This window comes from Meleagris gallopavo, chromosome 7 (genome assembly GCF_905368555.1).
Source record: "Meleagris gallopavo chromosome 7, MGAL_WU_HG_1.1, whole genome shotgun sequence".
NCBI classification, from domain to species: domain Eukaryota; kingdom Metazoa; phylum Chordata; class Aves; order Galliformes; family Phasianidae; genus Meleagris; species Meleagris gallopavo.
Genome location: NC_139410.1, coordinates 2,642,979 through 2,661,880, shown reverse-complemented (window position 1 = coordinate 2,661,880; position 18,902 = coordinate 2,642,979). Strand labels below are relative to the sequence as shown.

At 36.7% G+C, this 18,902-nt stretch overlaps 1 protein-coding gene across 7 annotated transcripts in view; it reads right to left on the bottom strand.

Moving 5' to 3' along the window:
* TFPI (tissue factor pathway inhibitor) overlaps window positions 1–18,902 on the bottom strand; it is a 184,584-nt gene that overhangs the window by 129,315 nt on the left and 36,367 nt on the right. For all 7 annotated transcript variants that reach the window (XM_085227624.1, XM_085227623.1, XM_085227625.1 and 4 more), the window contains exon 3: window positions 3,515–3,587. The gene's annotated coding sequence lies outside the window, so the exon portion shown is untranslated. The remainder of the gene's footprint in view (window positions 1–3,514; window positions 3,588–18,902) is intronic.

Sequence of the window (18,902 nt, the reverse complement as noted above, 5' to 3'; positions counted from 1 at the left end):
TACACACTGAATTGTTCTCAAACCCAGAAAACTCTTGCTGATGGGGGATTAATAGCCTGAGAACAGGCAGTGAATTAATCTCTCAAACAAAATTAGTGTTCATTTCCCAGGAACTAAAGCAGGAAATTTTCCGATCCATTTGTAGTGAATGTTTTAGACTGATTAGCCTTAACACTTTCATAACAAGCCACTATTTCAATACAATAAATTCTGTACCGCTCACCTGTATATAGACAGGTAAAGGATTAAGCCCAACACTGTGTTGGGAGTTCATATCATCTGAAGAACTTGCTACATATTAACGTTCTGTTCACATTTTCTATGAGGACATTGTACCAAAGCATGCACAGATGCAAGTATTAAATGGGGAACAGCATGAACACTTACGTACTCCCTACTAGTTAATCTCTATTACTACTTCCTGCATGGTCATTTGGTAATTCTTAAGTGAAAACCAGCAGTAATACAGATGAAGTCTTCAAATACACACAAAAAGCAATCGTTTCCTTTCAAATACTCTGAGGAATTTGACATTTCCAAGTAGGAACATCAAGCTAGGATGCAGTACAACGAGAACACTTGGTTGTAAGGGAGCATAATTTCTAAAACACTACCAATTAAGTAATTAACTGTACCTACCCAATCTCACTACTGACTTTTCTTCCTGCATTTGTTTATACATACATAAAGGAAATCCTTGCTGAAACCCAGAATAGAATGCTTACAGACACTTTTTTTTTTTTTTTAAGGATACCAGTGTATTTAGAAATACTAATTAAAAACCAACGCTCGATGAACAACAGGCATTTGTTCTATTAGTTACCATTTAGGTGTTTACTGCTATATAAATCAAACAGGAAAAACCGATGGCAACCTACATCACAATTCCTCTTATCATATCATTGCCTTAGAACTTCCTTCTAAAGGAGCATTTAACCAGTGGCCCAGATAAAAAAAAAAATATGGACCTTCAAATCTGAGTTCAATGGGAAATGAAAGCATGTTTACAAAGGAAAAATGACACCCCCAGTAATGAAAGGAATACAGCCAAGAAACAGCATATGAGCATAGACACAATCTGACTACAGTTTCACAATACCTTGTGATTTTTCCCACACTTAGAGATATCAGTACCTGTTGGATCAACATACCCACCTGTAAAGAAAATATCTGGGCCAACAGGCTGACTTACGACTGCATTTGCAGTCATCTGCAGAATGCTGGATAGGATTGATGAGGTTTTATGAAAAAAGATTGAGAGAAAAGCAGTTTAGAATCTGCAGAGCTGGTGGCTTTGATCTTTTCCTCTCTGGTCTTTCAAGCAGCCTTATTTAAATGCAGGGCTGCTAGAGAAGTTCACAGCTTCTGGAAGACATCTCCCAAAAATAAGCCAAGTAAAAAAGATGCAGCCTGAGAACAGCTCCTACCCTTTATTCCATGTGGGAGGAACAGCAGGGGAATTAGGAACATTGATCTGTAAGGCACATCAAGGGTAATCAGGTCTACTTCCCTGGCAGACACATACATTATTAATTATTGACCACTTGACAATGACCTTCAAAGAGCACATCAGAAAGAATCTAACACTGTACATGTCTGCACAGACTTCTTCCAAAGATGTTTTTCTGCAAGTTCATGGACATCTACAATGTATAGCTGTGGTAACAAAGCACAAAACAATGAATTAACATATGCTGTGGTAACAAAGCACAAAACAATGAATTAACATATGGTTTAGAATGCGTACTGGGTCTGAAGAGACACCAACTAGCCTTCTCTTAAATTTGTTCCCAGGTGAACTAAATACGGAATGTTAAATTCTGACTTCAAGTTGCTTCCTGGATAGTGATTTATTTATCCTTTTCCCTGAGGAATAAGAATACTTAAGCAAGCCACTTACAGGTGACAGAAGTCTCTTTCAAGGAAGGAGAAGATAAGGTATTAATTTTATAATAAAACAGTAATGCATTAAGGATCTGAAGCAAGCAGGTGCCTTAAAACAAACAAACAAAAAGCAACTAAACACATTTAAACATACCTTATGTTCTGTTCACATATTCTGCTACGTAACTATTTTAGGTTTTTAAAATACCTATAACTGTCGCAAGTATTACCAGAAAACCATAATCCATTTCATTCTACACCTCTTCATATTCATGACAAGGATTTCACAAAACAGTTCTTTCATATTCATGTATATACACCTTGTTTTTCTCAAGTTTTACTAAAAACTATCCCTAAAATCCCTTAGAGTCTGCTAAGAAGGGGGTGTAACCTGCTGCTAGATTTAGAATCAAATCCCCAGAAAGGAAATGCTTGACAAACTACAGGACAGTAATTTTTGTTGAGTCATGACATAAGCAGTCTCAACAATACTGAATAAGTAGGGCTATACTGGTTTACATTAAGGATCTAGGTCTGAGATACATTCCCCTCCACAAATAGAAACAGATGAAAACTTGGAGACCTTGAAGTAGAAAGCTACGTAAATTTTGAAGCAGAATTAAATGCCTCAATAACAACGGCTGGCTTAACATTACTGTCAGAATCTTTGTTAAAGAGAAATAACCTTTTAGCTCTTTTCACAGAAACAGTCATTCACTTCCCCATCTCCTTTTTTCTAATCTCAAAACAGCATGTTTTTTGTACACACCAATTCCTAAATCCTCTGCCTTTGTGTGCACAAGCATCAGCCATTTCCTGATGCGGTCTACTGTAACCCTAAAAATATTTAGCTTTTATTTTACCCATGATACCACCTTCTAAAAGGGAAAGACTTCATGGATAAAGCAAATCAATTATACTGAAAACGTAACATCTTACAATTGAGCCTGTGTTTGTTTACTTGTTTAAGCCATGGAATTGCTTCATCTTCAAACAATGCTCTTAATGTATAACTCTCTACCTATAATCCCAGACCCATTCTCCTAGACAATCAAGAGGAAATAAGCTCAGTCGCCCCATTCTACATCTTTACTTAAAAGCAGCTGCAGCCATCGTGTTCCTCTCAAGCTGATATAAATACAACCAAAATATACCTATGCTACCAGCCCAAAACAGAAAGTTCAGACTAAACAAAAAACAGAACAAGTGACCACAAGTCCAAAAGAAGCAATTGAGAACTAGGAACGTGTCACTATCCTTTAGGCTAAGGGAAGTAGTAGTGGAGTAAGAGTTTCTAGTTAGCATGTTAAAAAAGAGTTTGCATTAGTTGGAGTAATAATGCATCTCAATGCAGTTCACATTCCCCAATTCAGCAAATAGGCATATAGGCCATTAGCAGTTATGCTAGTAGTTAACATAATTTATCCTTTTCTTTGGCTAAGAAATGCCTCCCAAAGCAATTTGGAAAAGACATTAATTCCGAACTACAGGCAGTAGTGTTTGCCCACTTTCACAACTGAATAACAGACTACTTGGTTATATACATCTCACTATATGATCTGGAAGGTATTTAACTAGTTAAGCTCTTGTTTATGGTCTTGAAGGTTTTGAGAGTACTAGTAAAACTCACAGAAATCAGGCGACTTGTTCTATCCATTCTTCTTACAGCTTTCTCTCAGTATGTAGAACCTCCAGGTAGAAGCCTAAAATTCAAACAGAATAACTCATAAGATGTGGAAATTACAGCACAGCTTCTTTAATTTCCTATTAATAGTCATGAACACACACCAAGATAAATTCCAAGTTGCATATATAACCCTAACTAGTAATCTAAATCTTCCTACTATTCTTTCAATGGCACTAAGAATTAAAGCTATTGTACAGTACAGCCACAGTGGAAACAAAGGTGAAACAGATGCTAACAGTGACGTTAAAATATTTAGGCTCAAAGTTAGGCCACATCACCCTAAACGTTCTAGTTTACAAGGGATTCACCTGAACACATGCAAGTCAAGTCAACAGAACAGTCCTGGGAGATGATGCAAAAATAGCTGAATACCTCAAGCCAACAACACAGGCTTTTAAGCCTCACAAGTACAGATTCCTATTAAATTATTTCCTGCAACCACCTCCAAGATATTTACTTAAATATTATTTATTACTTAAAGATGAGGAACATAGCCTCATTGAGCTGGCCATTTATCCATGATGTTACTGTCCCTCCTACTATCAATTTTATCAAAAGTGTCAGATTGGCTGACACGCCTGAAGGCTGTGCTGCCATTCAGCGAGACCTGGACAGGCTGGAGAGCTGGGCAGTAAGAAACCGGATGAGGTTCAACACAAGCAAGTGTAGGGTCTTACACCTAGGGAGGAAGAATTGCATGCACCAATACAGGCTGGGGGATGAGCTGCTGGAGAGGAGCTCTGCAGAGAGGGACCTGGGCGTCCTGGTGGACGACAGATTGGCCATGAGCCAGCAGTGTGCCCTCGTGGCCAAAAAGGCCAATGGCATTCTGGGGTGCATTAAAAAGAGCGTGTCCAGCAGGTCGAGGGAGGTGATCCTCCCCCTCTACTCTGCCCTGGTAAGGCCTCATCTGGAGTACTGTGTCCAGTTCTGGGCTCCCCAGTACAAAAAAGACAGGGATCTCTTGGAAAGAGTCCAGCGGAGGGCCACAAAGATGGTGAAGGGCCTGGAGCATCTCCCCTATGAAGAAAGGCTAAGTAAACTGGGTCTGTTTAGCCTTGAGAAAAGAAGACTGAGAGGGGACCTGATCCAGGTTTATAAATATCTGAGGTGTGGCGGCCATAGTGGTGAGGCCAGTCTCTTTTCAGTGGTACGTGGAGACAGGACGAGGGGAAACGGACATAAGCTGCAGCATAGGAAGTTTCGCACGAATGTGCGTAAGAACTTCTTCACGGTGAGGGTGACGGAGCACTGGAACAGGCTGCCCAGGGAGGTTGTGGAGTCTCCTTCTCTGGAGATATTCAAGTCTCGCCTGGACGCCTACCTGTGCGACCTGGTGTAGGGAACCTGCTTTGGCAGGGGGGTTGGTCTCGATGATCTCTAGAGGTCCCTTCCAACCCCTACAATTCTGTGATTCTGTGATTCTGTGAATTTCTGGTTCAAAGTTGATCCTGCTTTTTAAATTAATTTTGGTTTAAATTATTTGCATGCCATAAGGTGTAATCCTCCAACAACAAAACCACTGTAAATCATACATAATTAAAAAACATTACCACAACATGATTTTCTGCTGTGTTTTGCAACCTCCTCACCCGTTTTTCTTTTGTGCTATTTTTGTAATTCCTTTTTGTTAAACTGGCACATTAACATCATTATCAAAAGGAAAGCAACCATTAATACTAGAAACCCTGAATGTTATTAGGAATGAGAAAAAACATTCAGTGTAGAAAGAAGGGAAGCAGAACGTTATTTAGAGCACCAGAACTGAATTACTTAACTTTCACATACTTCTAGGAGCCTATGCCAATTCTTGAACATTTCTTTTTAATGCCTCTGGACAGTTTCATCAACCACATTGCTTTCAACAAGCTACATAGAGCTCTCACAAAGCCTCTGGAATACCTCCAAGAGAAGAGCTGCAGACAGAAGTGCAAGGAGCCATGTTCTGATTAACTTAAATATTCAACTAGCTTTTTGTTACATTCCTTCTTAGCTAGGACCTTTCTATTATGTACACACAAACACCGGAAAGTAAGAGAAGCAGGTGACAAGAAACAGAGCTGCATGCACCTGGCAGGCTGTGCTCAGAGCATTGCATTGAGTCCTTTAGCCACGTGTAATTACTAGTTATGAAGGAGATGACTAGAACACATGAAGCAGAGAGACACAGAGAAGCTGTTTCTCACTGAAGCTCTTCCACCTATACTAGAAATACAGCTGCACTGCAATCACTGCAGCAGTGAAGAGTAACCAGACATGCAGTAAATAAACAGTATATCTGAAAAACGTACTTTCTAGGAAACACCATTTAGTAAAGATCATCAAGGATTCAGTACAGAACTATATTCTACATGCACAAGAGTTTCACGTGAATGAAATTATCAGTATTGATTTGAGGAAACACAAGCAGTTCTAAAAAGTCAGTGATCCATGGTCCTGTATATTAGGCAAATGTATGCTAGCCTTACAGGCACAATAGGTAAACAAGTATCCTAACAATTAAGACTCATTTATCTATAGTTAGAGGTATTTGTTATTATCTGAGTTTCAATAACAAAGGCAAGGCAATTAAGACCATACTGGCCACATTACCCTATCTCCTGATGGAAAACCACAGGGGACCAGAAAATGATAAAGTTCTCTGAAATCTATCTCATCAAAAGCCTGAGCTAAAAGCAAGTCTTTTGATCCCAGACACCAGCAGTGAAAAACTCCTTTACCAGTATGTAGTTCATCAGAAATTATTCCTTCTGTATTGATATCAGCAAAAATCCTTGCATTTAGAATGGCTTCAGTCATGCAGGTGCTGTGTTTTGTTGCCTGCATTGTTCTCTTAAATCAATCCCACTGTTAACATTATGCAGTTCATAGGTCTACAGTTAAAGAGTCCTAAGACTACCAAGGTTTCAATCAGTTTTTCTGCTAGGACATTTCTTCATTTCTTTTCATCACTATCCACACGTCTTCGACTTTCGCAGCAAATCACTGGCTTCTGGCATTCCTCCTGACTTCTCCCTCCAGCAGCTCAAATGGGGTAGCTATTTACTACAGCACAGTTAATAAGGCCGCTGTCATTTCATTAGTGCTTTATGTGAAATATACTTACAAGATTTATCATTTGCTGGCAGCCAACCCAAAAAACACGTCCTCAGCGAGGACCCATTTTCCTCATTCCTTCCTGAAGTTACAAGACAAGTATAATCACTCATGGATTTCTGCAGAGTGCTTTGGGCTAAAGTGTCACTTTGAGTTGTTCAGCTCCCCAGTAAATGTTTGAACCTGAAGGAAAATACTGAATCCAAAACAACAGTTGGAAAAAGATTCTTGGAGAAATGCAAGAGAATAGCAGCCTTGGAAAAGCTACAGTCTAAATTAACCAAAATAAAAGTCCAGGCAAATCTTGTGGCAAGAATTTGGGGGAAAAGGGTGCTGTTATCAGCTTCAGCAGCTGTGTTGAGAGCCAGTACAAATTTCAACAGGCATCTCCCATTGCAGGTATTGTTGTCATGCTCCTACAGCACTGGGTAGCTCAGGACTTTGGATGCACTGCTCTAGAAGGGAAGGACATAACATGTATTTGCTAGAACAGAGTAGTAGATTAAGGTTTCTGCTCCCCATTTTTGTTTAACTCTATTGTTGTAGAGCCCACTACTCACCCTTCAACATTTACTAAAGAGAAGGAAATCTGACACTGTTCACTTTTGAGATTCAGCTCCCACCAAGTTGTATAAAGGTACACGTTAGCCTAATCACAGAGATTAATGTAATACAGTGGTTTAATTCTCTGTTCATTGTCGAAGAAGCATTTGCAGTGATGTTCTTTTTGGTACAAGGAGAATTTCTAGAACACTGGAGCAATGATATTATTTAATCATGCCCCTTTATAAGTATAGCCTCTTACACTCAGTAACGTAATTTAAACATGAAGTAAAAAAAAAGGTGATTGCAGAGAATTTCTCAAGCTTGTTTTATTAATAAATATCAGGTTCAGTGCATTTCACTGACAAAGGGAAATGAACTGAAACACGGAGGTGAGCATAATTCATCTTCACCTGTTCAGAACAGGATGCCTTCAACAAAAGCAGTAAAAAAAGCAAAGATATCTCTTGATTTAAACCAGGTATAACCAGGATTTGGGTTGCATAATATGCACTATGTTATGGCTATACTTTTTTTAATTGTCATAATATACATTAAAAATATAATACTAACTTCATGTTTATGCTTTGGGCAGTATGGTTCTTAAACAAAACCTACCTAAGAGACTGCTGTGATCTGTATTATTACACTCCAATTTTATCAAAAAATTAGTGGGCTTAAGAGAGTTACGTTCTATAATCCATATATTCTATACTATAAAACTACACTAGAGGCTAGCATGCATTTGCTCTTCATTTCCAAAAATATACATTTCACCAACACTTCATTATATATGTTCTTAAAATGAATACATAAACTTCAACAGTCCTTTCAATTAGCTTGTCTCAGTAACTTCTTTAATAGTAGTGATTGCAGACCTGGGTCTGCAACTCACTAATATGACAACTATACTGCTGTTAACAAAGCTTGTTTGGTCTTTGAAAGAGGTCCACACATGATTTCTGCCTTTTGAGCACTCATTCAGTAAGATAGAACGTGTAATTTGCTTTGGTCCCCACATGATAACTCGGTATTTCAGGACTGTCACTTGGCAGCATTTTAAAAAGGATGCTTCATGAAAGAAATTGTTTACGACTATGATGACACAGAGCACAAATTACAGTTAGATAGAACTTTTGAGCTGCACAGCTGTTGAGATTTGTCCAAGACTGGCAGAAATGACACGTGAAGAGAGGCACTAAAAATTTTAAGACAAACAATGACAAATGTCCTCTCATAAGTTCAGCTTTATCATTAGTGTAAGGCATTAAAACCTTTTAATTATCCCTACAGAAGCTGCCCAAAAAGCTGTCTGGGCTGACATAGCTGAATGTCATCAGTGACAATTACAAAGCAAACAAGAGACAGACTTCTCAGTTTCCACTCATACAAATCCACTCTTTCAAAGTGACTGTGTTGAACCAGTGTAGTAATACAGAGAATATAGTTTTCTGTATCATAAAATGGTATCTTGAGTCTGGTAAAATTGAGTGCAGTTACCAAGTCTTAAAAAAAAAAAAAAAAGTACTACGTTAGTTAGACTTGATTCCACTCATCTCAATGCACAACAGTGATTTTACAATCTCTCCTCTGTCTTTGCCAACAGTTCACTCCTCTCTCTGCAACTCACCAGTAACAGTACACACTACAAGATGTTCCCAAAACTGAAGCAGCACTTCAGTGTAATTTGGGATTTTGACTTTGTCAACATCTGTGTAAGCAGTTTACAAATCAAAGTATCTATTTGTGGAAATAGAAGCCTTTATAAGAACTATACTGGAAATTGTAGTGACTATATAGAAGATGACATGAAACCTATAAGGGCCATTTCACAGTGAACCAAAATGCCATATGGTATATCTCATTCTAATTCCTACAGTTTAAAATCTCCCTTGAATGAACTTCAAATGTGCATTAAGGAATATCTTGGATCATTAACTTTAACACTGCCAGCATGCCCCCATGATTGCATTTACTTTAATTAATGTAAGCTAGTAATTAATGGCACAGTTTACACAAAGGATTGCTTTGGCATAGTGCCTGTTTCCAGTCAATTAAGAATTTTCCAAGTGCTAAAGCAAGAAAATTGAGAAAATTTGTTACAGGTTACAAGTGTAGAGACAAAAGAAAAGCTAAGCTATTTTTTTCATCTTGATTTACTTGTACCATATATTTAACTCATAAAAAAAACAATCTGTAGTATTTTTTAAGTTTTGTAGCACTGAGTTGTACCAGCAATAAACGTAAGCCTGCATCCAACGATCCCACGCAAAAATTACCAGAATTAGAGAGGTGTCAGTAGAAATTTGAAGAAAGAACTAAGAGTTACCCGCATTCCACTACCTCACTGCTACCTTGCCAGAACATTGGTATTGCAACACATTTTCTCATCACTCATGTTTTGAAAGGTTTCAACTTTGGGTGAAACAGTGAAGCACATCTACCATGACATTAATGTCCTTAAAACTGCTTTTACACAAACTTCTGTATGTTCTTGAGAACTAGGAAAAACAAACAAAAAAAATCCTCTCACACACAAAAAAAATAACAGCAGGTACAGCAACACTTAAAGATATAAAGGTAATTTTTGAGCTACTTGAAAAAAATCAGCAGTCTGCTCAGAGACTTCACTGAACTTGTTCACCAAGTTCACGACGTTGTCAAAAAGCCAACAAATATCACTGCAGTGAACGCAGCATTTAGACAATAGATTCTAAGTTGGCACTCTTTAGCAGGGCTAGGTCAGTATGACTATGGAACAAAGCACGAAATATAGCTGAAGCGTAATTATAAAGGAAGCTCATCAAGTGGGAAGCCTACTTGGACTCTTCCTTTTCCTTCCTGGACACTGACTTGAAAGGAATGGCCTACTGTGGTGGCATTTGCATAACATCATTCATTATCGCAAATGTTTACCCTGGCAGAGACTAAAGACATTAGAAAAGAAAATGATCCCCACTAATAGATTTCTTGTGGATCATTCACCAAGTTATCTGTACACCAGTATTAGCAATTTACTTTCAGAGCCATCTGTGGAAGAGAACAGTACCTGTAATTTGGCAAGTACCATCAGTTTCTTTTAGTGACTCATTAGCTCACATTTCCTTTGAGAAAAAAGATTCCATTGGTTTGTTTGTCCTCATCAAGTATGATCTTGGCCTGCATTCCAGTTTATAATAAGTTAGCAAAATGATTACAGCTCTAACACTACCAGTACATTTTCATTGATCCCTACAGTTACTTTAATCTTGCCTGGATAACTGTGTTGCTTTCACTGTCTTCTTTTGATTCTTTTGCAGTCTTTATAGGATTAGACTTACTTAAACCTAGAATACATCTATCCAGCCCTACCTTCAAAGAGCATTAAAGCAGTCACACAAAGTGAAAGAGTCAGCAGAAATCAAGTAGCAGTACTGTAAAAGTTTTTTTTTTGTTTTTTTTTTAAGCTCAGGTTAAAAAGAATCTGAGGCAAAGCAGCCAAAACCCATCTTCCAAAAAACAATCAAAGTCAAAATCATTTAAATAGATACATTCAAAACACATCCCTAAAAAGTCATACGATTTAAAGATGTCACTGTAGGTTTCATAACATGAGCTGTCTGCAAAAACAATAAACAATGACAAGAATTTTATTTCTGTAGAAACATTGCATAATATGGCATCACTTCATAGCCACATAACTCTGGTCTAACTTCATTACAGCCATCCTTGATAGTAACTACACACACAAAAAACCCACAATAGCATGTACCAAACAAGCTAGTGCTAATCTTAATATTCAAGAAACTTATTGCTGAAATTGCTCTTAAACTAGCTAAAAATATTTGATTACAATATCTTAAAAGACAAATCTGAGGAACTGAATTCTAACTTTCTTGCAAAGGCATTAACGAAAGCTTATTTTATTGGTTACAGCAGAGAAGGGAAGGAAACTGAGCAAAATAAATTAGACTAAATGTTTTAAGTGAAGAACCTTGAAGATTAACTTGTCAATGAACAGAATATTGAGAACAATATTTGTGTTCCATTTTAAAATAAAGAAAATCAACTACTATTACTTAAATTAAGGAAAGATTTGAGAAGAAAATTGAAAATAATTACTCTTGGTACTTTAGGAATAGAATTCAGAATATTTGGAGGCAAACTAATAAAAACACAGAACTGGTTGCTGTCACACACTGCATATGAAAAAGAGCGACTGGGTTGTTTGATTTAAGTTGCTTTATTTTTTTTTTTTTACTCCTCCATAATTGAAAAGACAGTCAGGTTAAGTGCTACAATTTCTTACAAGGAGTATCCATATTATAGAGGAGGAAAACATCACAAATCTCCAAATTCTTCAAATAAAGGAACAAGAACAAAGTAGTATAGAAAACTCAACTGCATTATTGGTCTCTTTTATTTTCAGACAATAATTGCTGGCATTGTTGTTAAAAATGAATAGTATCTGACAGAAGTCACTATTTTTGTCATGTTATCATGGTATAACCTACGTTTATCTTAGTATGGATATTCCTATCAAGCTCTTTTACCTTGTTATCTATTAATCATATACACACTTCAGCTTCTTTGTATCAGTGCAAGTTCGGAACTTATAAAGTTAGGTTTCCTGAAAAGAAGTTACCACATGAACACATCTATCAGAGTGCTGTAGCTTCAGAGAACACACTTAGGGATATACACAGAAGTGTTTATCAGCACTTTATGAAACTCCTCAGAACAGCTTTGCTATCCTTGTATTAAAAATGACTAATTATTCCTTTTTTTTCCTCACCAACCTCCTGCACGGACTTAGATGTCTGAAAAATAACACGGAATTTGAGGAAATAATGCAAATCACTTCCTTTTTAAAATCAGCCTAACTCTTCCCTGCATCAGGGCACATTCCAGTAGAATTCTGACATTACTCAAGGGCTATCAATACAGGAACTTCAACAAAATTATCCCAAAATCCTCAAATGGCCTTGGTTGAAAACGACCATAATGATCATCTAGTTCCAACCCCCTGCTATGTGCAGGGTCGCCAACCACCAGACCAGGCTGCCCCGAGCCGTATCCAGCCTGTCCTTGAATGCCTCCAGGGATGGGGCATCCACAACCTCCTTGACAACCTGTTCCAGTGTCACGACCCTCTGAATGAAAAACTTCATATTATCCAACCTAGAAGTGGAATAACTAATTCTCTACAGCTAAAAAGAATAAGATTTCATAAATTTATACACATTTAAACTAAAAAGCACACAAGCTTAATAAATTTGCTTCATAGGCATATCCATTATATAACTCAGCCTACCTGACAAACTGATACAGGATACATGCATAAGTGACAAAAGTAGTCTTTCAGTTCCAAGCATGCCTATACGTACAGCCCTCAAAGATGAATGCATACAGGCTATTTATTTCTACCCCAACCAAATTTAAAAGCAGTAAATTAAGTCACATATAATTAGTTTCTATAGTCTCTGTATAAAGACTCGCAGAATGTATTTTCTTTTTTAGTGGGGAGGACTAGAAATGGTTGGCTACCTTACAGAAAAATCATATAGATGAAGTCTGACAGGACTAAGAGTGCCAAGCCCAAGACCTTTGCTGTAATTTCAACATCAAGCAGTGGATAGGCTGATTAAAACCAACATTTTCAGAGCTTTTATCCCTCTAGGATACGGCCCTTAGTCCAAATTGCTAGAAATTAGTCATGCCCTGTTCATTACCTCAAAGGCATAAACTTGCACTCAGGAATTTAAACATTTGAATAACTGCTTTCTAAAAAGATTTTATAAACAAACTAGAAACTCCACAACCATCCAAATGCAGGCAGGAAAATACCTTGCATTTTTTTCAAAAAACACTTTTATCGAACATCTACCTGGTCTTTTAATACTTTGACCTACATATACCACAGGATTACTACCGTAAAATTTACAGCTTTCTTCACTGCACTGAAACATAGCCAGTAACGTAACTTGAGAAGCCACAAACAAGTTTTGATGCAGCATAAAATATTGGAAAAAGTGTAAGGTGCGTATTTATTTTTATTTCTGCTACATTATTTTGACCAATCTTAGGTTACTGAGGTACAAAACTACTAAGATATAAATATACATTTTATTTCTTATGTTTATGTCCGAGCTGTGACATGAAATTCCTAAGGACAGATAAAGCTATAATGGCCTTGCCTGCAACAAAATATTCTTGTAATTTAATTTAAAACTTGCCATACATCAGAGGAAATGCTGACCAGGCATATGCCAAGATTCTCTTATCCTTATCACAGGAGCACCAAGACAGAAGCATCAAGGTAGAGGGCTTCCTAAATCATTAACTTTATACTAATTAAGAAATGAATCTAAGTTTGAGGTTGAGAATTTGTTTCATTTTTAAATGAGGCAAAGCTGACCAGTAGCATAGTTTTTCCAACTCCTGGCATCAGACTATATTTTAAACAACTCAAAAAACTGTTCAGTCATTTCTATATTATAGATAACATTAGGTGATCATTAACCTCTGTCAAAGAGAACAAAAGGTAGCATTTACCAGAATTTTCCTAATTCAGCGATGCCTCTCAAATCTTCTATTGTTTGATTTGTTTCCAGAATCATTATTAGTAGAGACATTACCGTGCAGGAATCTTTTAAAATAAACATTAATTTGTTAAGGGCAAGTTAAAATAAACTTGCTCTTTGATGCTCAGTAACAAGCTTCCTTTGTGAATACAAACTAGTATCCTCAACTGAAAACAAAGCAAAAAACAGTCGACTGTTTACCCTTGTAAGCATTGATAACCTAAAATCAAAAGGCTTTCAGTAACAGTGCTTTTCCTCAATTTACTTCAAGTACAAAAGATCTACACACACTGATTAGCTGAAAAAAGTTATGTCACACAAATCAACTGGAAATATTATTGTAGCAGCACAAGCTACCCAAATCTACAGTATGACTTTAAACATAATTCCAGAGATGCGTTCTACCTCACATTTCTCAATATGAAGGAATAACTGTGTTACAGCCATGATCATCCAGTGAGTTAATATTAGCAATATCACAAACTACACATTAGCTTTCAATTTTCTAAGCAGCACTGACTAACTTCCCATAATTTTCAGCAACCAGTCAGTTATTGCACTGGTTTTACCTGGCTAATCAGTCATCCTTTTGTAAAAGATGCTATTTTACCTAACTGCGAACTAAATATCATTATTCATACAGGCGACTGTACAACAGAACAGAATGAGTCATTTTTAAGAGTTAGATTTAAGGTTAGAAGCCTGAAGCTGCGTACCAAGCTATGCCCTGCCATCTTTTTAGAAATGCAGTTATGCATTTCAAACCTGTTAATTTCTCAGAAACCTGTGCTGAAACAGAAATCCTTAAACTCATTTTTATGTTTAGTTTACAATTGTCAGTAAGGAAAGTGTCATGACAAAGAAGGCTGCTGGAGGTTTCACAGTTTGACTGGTAAGTCATAACAGAGAGGCTTTTAGAGTCCCCATCACCTCATTGCCATTCAGAAAGCCTGGCCTGTATCACAAGTCCTCATTGCTATAGAAATAGAGTTTGAACTTACAGGCCATCTATTACCAAAAATGAAGTGTCTCTTGTATGAAGAAATATGTGTATTCCCAAAGTTACAGTCATTTCAGCAATACTGTCAGACTGAGTTAAGAGATTTGAGTTTTCTTAACTGCAAGGACACATCAAGAGCTGAGCCAGCAATGCAATTTTTCATATAACTTGGGCAAAGCTAGCCAGTGTCAAGTCTTGTCATAGAACACAGATTTATTAACTGCTTTAACTACCTGTCCTGAGAAATCTTGGTTAGGAAGTTAATTTTTAACTACAGACAGGTTGAGACTCTAATATAATATTTTGTTTAATTTGGATTTAATAATACACAACACTTACTGGAAAATTTGTATGGATATGGTCAGTAAATACACATAAGCTGTTTACATACAGAAAAACAATTTCCTAAGGGGCATTTTCATTTATCATTTAAGTTTCCTTCTACTGCATCCATAAATTGACAGGTTTGTGAAACTGATGATGAAATAAGCATATTCTGAGAAGACCATGTCATTCTCAGACCATAACATAATGCTGACCAAAACAGGAAACTGAGGATCTGCATCTTCACCTCTCTCATTAAGTAATGAAATTTGAAATGAAAACAACCCTAATCGCCAAGTATACAATCAAATGGAAGTAACTTTATATATCCTATAAACTGACCTTGAATACATCATGGTGTCACGATAACTTAGGAAGGAACAAGCTAAAAATAACCAGCTTAATAGAACTCAGCTAGAAATTATCTTTATTTTTTTAACCCCTAGGAAGATATCCAGAGAGTCTGGAAAGGATGGTACACTTCCTTATTGCAAAATACACCAGATTTGAGTTTATTTCCTCTGCCAACATGTTCAACTACTCCTACCTAAAAAAAAGATTATTTTTAACATCTTTCACTGTGGAAAGATGCAACAAAAAAAAGCACCAAGCATACACAGAGGAACTACCTCTTTTCAACAGGATCACTTTTCCTTCTAAAGCAGCTTAGGAGACTTGTAGAACATCTTGAAATACCAAGGCAAATCAAACAAATTCAGATGATAAGTATTTCTGCAGTACCTAATCAGTTTCCTAAGTTCAGGCTGAATTCAAAACACAATTCATTTGACCAGAAAGTCACCTCATCACAAGCACTGGTGAGTAGGTTCAATTCAACAAAACTCTTATGACAAAAGCAATTGCCTTGCATGTCTTATTGCCAATTGTCAAAGAACTACAGTATGGATAGAAAAAAGTCTAAATCAATAAGAAAAAAACTTTTCGCTCATCAAGTTTTATTTCACAGATTGATAAAATTAGTAAAAATAAAAATTTGGTTTTCATTATGCTGCATATTAACTTTAGAAGTCAGTCATGACTCAAAGTACAGAAATTTCTCAAACTGATGATTTGAAGTGCAGCGTGAAGAAAGCCGAAGAGACCACTGCATTCCCAGATATGTTTGATAATCCTTATGAACACTTAACATTATATTATTGCTTAAAGCATTTGCATTCAACTTTAAAGAGTAAAGGATCTTATAATACGGAAAATGACTTCGATCTTACTCATGCTACTGCTTCTCTATTTTCCAGTATTCATGTCAACTGATCGGTAAATGCTACTGAGAGATTTTCACAAATCTCCATTTTGTGATTGCACTCCAAAGGAGTTATCAGCCACTCAAATCAGTTCTTAAGTTTTTCAAATACAACCATCCTCAACCAAAAAACAAGATGCATTTTAAACAGCTTTAGGAGACATATTGCAAGTTTCCCATAGACTTAAAATTGTCAATTTTATAGGTAAAACTCTTCCCAAGTGTTAGCATGGAAAAGATTATCCCACAAGCTAACATCTTAAAATAACCTATGTAGCAAAATTTATATAAGATAGCCTTTCATACTAAGAAGACTACCTCAGAAGTGAGTATTCAGCACGCTCTATGAAAAGGAGTGCAAGTCCAACAATCTGTTAAGTAACAGCTGCATAAGTAAAGAACTGAGCAAATTAAGCATCGAATCAGATGCTTTTTCTCCATCAGTCACAAGAAATGGTTCAAGCCTCAACACCACCAATGTTTTATCAAATGGAAATTGAAAATACCAAAACCCTATAGCCATGCAACCCTTCCCATAGAACTGAACGCTATTTCCTACATAATGTAAGCCTACACTTATGTAAAAAAATATGAACAAAGGAGAACATTACCAGGATACTGAAACAGACCCTATTTCAGCTTTCATGCTTATTCTTGCTTTCAGTATAAATTAACTGCCACTTCTAGGTTTGGAAAACTTTTCTGCAATATTATTTAACATTTCACTATTTTTTTCAAGAAAATATTGCTTTCCTCTCTTTGAGAGTTCAGTTTTTAGATCTTTGGTCAGGAAGCCACTGACAACTGCTCACTGATTTACTGTACTGATACAGCAAGTTTGTTTTGCATATACTTTTCACTTGTCACATGAAGAGCTCAGCACAAGGACATTATATTTTTGATGACAGCAGGAAAGGCATTAGGCTTCCTCATATCAGGCAGGGCATCACTGGTCCAGAGGCACTGTTGCCACAGCAGAGAATTACACACTTCTCAGTGCTGTTGCTCAAGCTGCAACAGAAAGTCACCATTAAAAAGTATTATGCAGGGCAGTACAGTTTGACTTGAGCCCTTTTTAAGCAATATTTCAGTTCCTCATGCCAGGCACCATGAAATTAGCACCACAATTTACCATATTACTAAGTGAGACAACAGTTTAAAGTACTTGGCTCTTTTTTTTTTACACGAGTTGAGAAAAACCTAAGTGTTACTTACTAGAGCATTCCACATTGAATAATCCATAGCAAATACACAGCTGGGGATTTAATTACATTTTGAGCTGAACTAGGTTCTCATTATCATATGTATTCTCCTTATTAAATATCAGATCCAAAGGAGAGCCATGAAGATGATCAAAGCTGTGGAGCACCTGTCCAATGATGAAAGGCTGAGGAAATTAGGCTTATTCAACTTGGAGAAGACTATGAAGAGACCTCACTGCAACCTTCCAGTACTAAAAAGAAGCTTACAAGTTGCAGAGTGACTGACTTTTTACACAACCTGATAGTAATAGGACAAGAGGGGATGGCTCTAAACTAAAAGAAGGGAGAGTTAGGTTAGGTTTTAGGAAGAAATTCTTTACTCAGAGAGCAGCAAGGCCCTGGCACAAGCTGCCCAGAGAGGTTCTGAGTGCTCTGTCTCTGGAGTCATTCACAGCTGGTTTAATCAGACCCTCCTCACTCTGATCCAGTCAATTAGCAACCCTGCACCTGGCAGGGGAGTTAGGCTAGAGGGGGCCTTAAAGATCATCTAGCTCCAACTCATTCTATGATATTTCATTTTTTAAACTTATAACAAGATGAAGTGTACAAGGAATTGGTTTTACTAGTTGGCTATGATCACTATGTTCAGCCACACATAATAAACATGTAGAATGTACCTTCCGCTCCGTATTTTAAGCCAACACTTGAAATGTAATAATCTGTTCACTGTACAATTTCACTATTAATAGATGCAAGCACCTAATATAAAAACTTAAGTTCTGCCAAGAAGCTTTACAACTGTTTTGGACAACTAGTCCTAGCAATATGAAACAAGGCAGAGGTCACTTACAAACAAGTATTTGTAATACTAAATTTGTTACTTAAGAACTTGTTACTTTACAACCCTCTCCTTTTTTCAGTTTTCACCCAGTTCGTATGGTATTGTTTATAATTTCATTCAGAAAAAAACATTAAGCACAAATTTGAAAGCATTTTCCATTTTGCTTATTTGTAACGTGTTTTCTTGAGTACTTCTATTATTCACAGTATCTGCAGAGCTTTAACAAACATGTAATAGACTAAAGATAAATTCTCTAATTTCTTAAGTTGGTTGAAAAAAAAGAGAAATGCTTAGTAAGTTTTTGGCATGTATATTATTCCAATTCAAAATGGTTGGGATTGTACTCAATCTCTACTCTTTTTCCTGAACTTTCACATCTCTTTCAGACCTTTGTTTTTTATACACACTTTAGAAACATTAAATTCATGACATTAGTTTAGATCACACTTGATTTTTAACAGAAGGTAGCTTTAAGGAAAATACATTTCTCCATAATACCAA